Source organism: Hibiscus syriacus, unplaced genomic scaffold (assembly GCF_006381635.1).
Source record: "Hibiscus syriacus cultivar Baekdansim isolate YM2019G1 unplaced genomic scaffold, ASM638163v2 tig00110458_pilon, whole genome shotgun sequence".
Lineage (NCBI taxonomy): Eukaryota > Viridiplantae > Streptophyta > Magnoliopsida > Malvales > Malvaceae > Hibiscus > Hibiscus syriacus.
The window spans coordinates 2,561,547-2,567,546 of record NW_024062745.1 but is presented as its reverse complement, the minus strand read 5'-3'; the positions used below and the strand labels follow the sequence as shown (position 1 = coordinate 2,567,546).

The following is a 6,000-nucleotide window of genomic DNA, read 5'->3' as shown; positions in this document are numbered from 1 at the left end:
AATAATAATTGACATAACATGTCTGTATGTCAACAAAAGTCGAGTTAAAATATTATTTCAAACTCAAAACCTCAAAAAAATAAAATTCTCTTCGACCAATAATAATTAACTAAATAAATGATGTAAGCTTAATTAGATAATATATTAAAAAATGTGCTGGCCTTCTAAAGATTGTTATAGAACGCAAATTCATCCCAACTAAGGCCAAGTAATAATAGTAAGAAATTAACGAATTTTGTTGTACCTTCAAAGTACTCTTACCCGTACCCCTATCTCTCCATCACTTCCAGTCCTTTCTTAATTCCCTCTGCTTTATATATTCCCAAATGACCCATCCTCCTCCTTTATCCTTACAATTCTGTTCTTCATCTTTCTTCCTTTTCGACCAAAGATTTCTTTTCTTTTCATTTATTTCATTGCCCAATGAAGCAGCTCATCCGCCGTCTCACCCGCGTCGCCGATACTTCCTCCCAGTACAGCCTTCTCCGTTCCGACGCCACCTCCGCGCGCCATCGCACCGCGTTCGTGCGTCGGGCCGAATCATTCCGCATGGCGGTCGCCTCGTTGAAAAAGTATTCGCGCCGGTCGGTCCCCGAAGGCCACGTGCCGGTCTACGTCGGGGAAGATGGAGCGGTTCGTGGTGAACGCGGAGTTGCTGAACCACCCTGTTTTCGTCGGCTTGCTCAACAAGTCGGCCCAAGAGTACGGGTATGACCAGAAAGGGGTGCTTCATATCCCGTGTCACGTGCTGGTTTTCCAGCGGGTTATGGAAGCGTTGAGACTCGGGGATGAGTCACGTGACCCCCAGGATCTCCTCCGTTTTCTCTCCGACGACTGTTTTATTGTAGGAGAAGAAGAGTAGCAGGAACGGGACGATGCCGTTTTTGTTTTTGGGGTTTTCGTATTATCTCTCGCGTTTTCTTTTGTGTAAATATAGAAATCTAGAGGGAGAGTAAAGCAATTTAGTGTTTTTCGTAGTTCTTACAGTGTAAAGAGGATTGATTGTATACAAACCGAGGAGTTCAGTTTTTTTCTTCCAGATTTAATTTTGGTTTTGGAAATTATAAAAAAAATTAAGTTAATCACGGTGGAACCGAAGTCAGACAAGCGGAAGTTTGGGATTCTCACAGCTGTCATTCAAGCAGGAAGCGGCTTTTAAATGCTGCAAATATTCTGTTTGGATTCCGAGAAAACCTGTGCTCGTACAAAACGTAAAGTATTTTTTGTTTGTTTTAATTTTATTGGAATCACAGGAAAATCCAAAGATTATTTTTTAAACTTTCTTGGCATCCAAACAAGGGACTGAACTAGCAAGAACTGAGTGTGTGTTTTGGTGCGGGGGTAGGGGTGGACAGATCTATAATTTGGCCGAACATTGAGTAGGGGGGAAAGGATATTTTGGGAAGATATTAAATTGCGATAAAGATTGTTGGGGGGAGTTTCAGTCTATGCTGTCTTGGAATACTTTCGGCCGGCAGTTCCGTCTTCAAACGCCGCTAAATCAGATGAATTTGTCGGACTAAGTTCTTCGAGGCAACTAAAATAAAATAGGGTAAATTACATCATAAGTCATTCAAATATTGCTTCAGTTACAGACGAATAATTTTTTTAAATTGTACTTTAATTATTCTATTAAGATATTATCACAACCGAATCAATTATGATATATTAGATAAAATTTCCACTTACTTTCTAATAATTTAATTTAAAATAATTTAATAAATTAATCTTTTATATTCTAAAAAATATCTAATTAATTTTTATTTTCTATGTTGTCTGCACACGATCATTCTCAGTCATCGATAAATTACTTTATTGTTAGTGATTTTTAATTACTTTTTTGTTAACTTAATACCCTTACGTGTTATCCGTCTAGATGAAAACCTTAGCTACTTTTCTTCTTCCTCCTCCTCCTCTCTTTTATCTTTTTTTTATTCTTTATAATTCATGTCAATCAATCTAACTTTTTTTTCTCTAATTTTGTCGCATGTTTGATGCTAGTTGCAACCCGCTGATTTTTTTTTTTAGTTTTTAATAAGAATAGTTATGTCTTTGTGACATGTTTTATGCCTTTATGACATGTTTATCTCTGTCTTTGTGGCACATTTTTGTATGTCTTTTTTACTTTACGTTTTTTTGTCAGAGGTTGAATTTGACATCGCCACGACTGATCAAGATAATACTTATTTGTTATCATGTTGATCTTCCTGCTTTGGACACTGAATTGATTTGGATACACATATTGTGTTCGTGGATAGTTTTCTCACATCACTTGACTCTGATTTACAATTTTTCAGTTTCCTTCAGTAGCTTCATCTTTTTTTGTGGTTTGTTTGCAAATGCAGTCATATTTGTTCGTATATTTATTTTGTTCGAGTATTTGCTAGATTTTTTATTTTTTCTTTTGTTGGTCATTGTGTGATCTAGGTAGATAGTTTTTGTGTCAATGGTTCTAGGAAAATGTCCTAAATAATTTAGTTTACGTTTACGATTATACTTTTAAATCTTAATTGTAATTCTGAATATTTTCTATTTTTAATAAAACTAGTGGTTTTCTATAAAAAAATATTATACCTCTAGAGATTTTTTTCTACTAACAATTCTTTCGCTTACAAGACTTCCTCTATTGAGATCCTTCCACAAGATAGTTTCTCTTTTGTCAATTAATACCTCTTGCAAGATTATTATTAAATTTAAGATATCTGCAGGGATCTAATCTACTGATAGTGGTTGTATTTATTCGATTAGCTACTATAGGTACGTTTCTTGACTTGTTTGATACATTTAATGTTTAATGATATTATATGGCATGATTCTATTAGAAAACATGTTTGTAACATGATTATATTTATCCGTAATATGTCTGATTTTTATTAGTGTTGTATCACTATGAATTTATATATATTAGTGCATTTCTGTCATCTCCATGGGATTATATCCCGTCCTGATTCTGCATGAGATTATATCTCCGTCCTGATTCAGCATGAAATTATATCCCAATCCTGATTCTTTATGAAATTATATCACTGTCATGTTTCTGTTTGGGATCCTCTTTGGAGTGCTTAATCCATATTCTGACTTATGTTTCTGACTGAGATCCTTATTGGACTCTTTTTTACCCACGATAAAAGGTAAAGTTGTGTGAATTTACTGTTATATCTATCCAGTAATGGTTAATTGGTTTATGCTTTCTGATTTTATATTGCATCATTAAGACATATTTGTTTTTACTTTGGAGGACACACTAAGTTTATTAGTTGACTTTCTAGTTTCTATCTTTTAAGATTTCTTTGACTTTTAAGACTATGATCGATACTTGGAGGATCGTATAGTAGCACGTTTCCTTTTCAAATACCATATGGATGTTTTTAGACTTTTTTTATTATCTAATTTCTATTGATTTTATATATATTTATATGGGATCTTGGGATACTATGTTTTACACGTTTTGGACTTCAAATTCATATTATAGTAAATATTATAAACTTCCATTATTGTTACGGATTTATTATGGTTTCTTGAAGATGCAAATTATAAACTGAAACTTTATTATTAATGTTATTTTGAATTTGTGTGATTTCGAGATTCGGTCATAACGTCTAGGTCGGGTCTAGAGGATTACAATCAACTTATAATGTGTAAAATTCTTTTAGTTTTACACCTTTTTAGGATCGTTGGAATGAAGGAAATCAAAGGCTGAGATTAACTCATTGTGTTTTTCAGTGAATATCTTCTCATTTTATACTGTTAATCTCAATCTTTAATTTTTCTCATCCAATGATCCCAAAAAAGTGTAAAATTAAAAGAGTTTTACATATGGTTGTCCCTAAGAGAAGAGGGAGTTAAGTGGTTGACCAACATCTTTAATATTATTTTAGAGACTGCCAAGATGCCAGAGGAGTGGAGAGAGTCTACGGTGATACCAATCTATAAGAATAAAGGAGATCCCCAACGTTGTGGCAACTACAGAGGTATTAAACTACTCAGCCATACCATGAAGCTATGGGAAAGGGCGATAGAGGCTAGGTTGAGAGAGGTTACTAGGGTTTCGGAAAACCAATTTGGCTTTATGCCAGGCAGGTCTACTACGGAGGCGATTCATCTACTTCGACGGCTTATGGAGAAATATAGGGAAAAAATAGAGATCTTCACATGGCGTTCATTGACCTTGAGAAAGCATATAATAGCGTTCCCCGCGATACGATATGGAAGACCTTGGAAATGAGACGGATCCCAACTGCTTATATTCAGGCGATTCGTGATATGTACTGTAGATCTACTAAATACGTCAGGACTACAATTGGTGACACCGAGGCATTCCCGATGGAAATCGGATTCCACCAGGGGTGTGCTCTTAGCCCTTACATCTTCGCCTTGATTATGGACGACATCTATTGTGCGACACCAGACGGTGTTCCATGGTGTATACTTTTTGCTAACGACATTGTCCTAGTTGCTGAAACAAGAACTGAGCTAAATAATAGACTGGCTACCTGGAAGACTGCTTTGGAAGAAAAAGGTCTAAGGATCAATATTGCAAAGACATAGTATTTATGTTCAAACTTTAGTGGTAACCAAAACGATGAAGATGTAGAGGTATGCATAGAAGGATTGTTCTCCCCTCAAAGGATTATTTCAAGTACCTAGGGTTTATGATACATAAAGATGGGGGTATGGATGATGACGTTACACACCGTATAAAGGCAGGATGGCTAAAGTGGAGGGCTTCTATCGGAGTTTTGTGTGACAAGAAGGTTCCTCTAAAACTTAAGGGAAAATTTTATAAAATGACAATAAGACCAGTGCTGCTGTATGGATCAGAATGTTGGGCAATAAAGAAGGATAACGTAAGGAGGATGGAGGCCGCAGAAATGAGAATGCTTCGATGGGCATATGTAGGACTCTTTGGGACATGACACCAAACTCTGCTATTAGAATGTCCTTGGGGGTGGTGCCTGTATCCAAAAAATTGAGGGAGGGAAGACTACGGTGGTTTGGGCATGTCCTTAGGCGACAACCATCGATATGGTCAGGAAGGTAGAATCGATTACAGTCGACAGTGCCAGAAGGAGAGGACGACCAAGGCGGAAGTGGGAAGACTGCTTGAGATCTGATTTGAAGGATTTAGCAATTACTGAGGATGACCTCTGATAGGAAAGTATGAGACTTAAGACCAGGGTAACCGAGTACTGCGTGGCACATCCATAGGGTGTATCATCTCTATCTTCTTTTAATGCCTTTGTAGAAATTTCCATGACTGCTACTTGATATTCGTTTCTGTCATTGGAATTTATGAAAGCTTAGAACTAGGCTAGCGGAGAAGTGTTGCCTTAGTTTAGGTTTTAACCCATTTGACTTTATTCATTCTCGTTTCTTGCTATCGTTGACTTCTGTGTATCATTCTCTTCATGTTTCCTCTTTTTAATTTTAGTCGGGTCTTACGTTTTTGTCTATATGCAGAGCTTTTTACGCAGGGATTACTTCCCATTATAGATGTGCATATACAGACTGCATATGAAGATTGTTCAACTATGTATTTATTTATTTATTCATGCATTGCATTTTATCTTTATTTTTAATTTTCTGACTGCCGGAGGTCTTCCACGGAAGCTGCTCCCAACTAGCGTTGGGGGCAGCCTACTACCCTACATCCCCTTACCCTATTCCATATGGGAATAGGGTTCTGTTGTTATTGTTGTTGTTGTTTTACACATGTAATTGGATCTTACCCATATATAATTTAAATTTTTCAGGGAGGATGACCACCTTAGTCGCCCCCCTCTATATTGAGATTGTTGATATTTCTTGATTAGGAGGAATGTCGTCACGAATGTAACATGAGCATCAAATTATCATAACTGTAGAGAAAACAATGCTATAAATGCATATAAACAACCGTGTCATAAAAAACAGACAAAAACAAATACTTAAAAAAATGAGACAAAAAAGAATTTAGAAAGAAAAGAATGTATATCTAGATCTAAATAAAAAAAGGCTAAA

At 36.1% G+C, this 6,000-nt stretch overlaps 1 pseudogene; it reads left to right on the top strand.

Moving 5' to 3' along the window:
* Positions 1-338: 338 nt before the first annotated feature.
* LOC120126388 lies at positions 339-1,033 on the top strand (annotated as a pseudogene).
* The last annotated feature ends 4,967 nt before the right edge of the window (positions 1,034-6,000 follow it).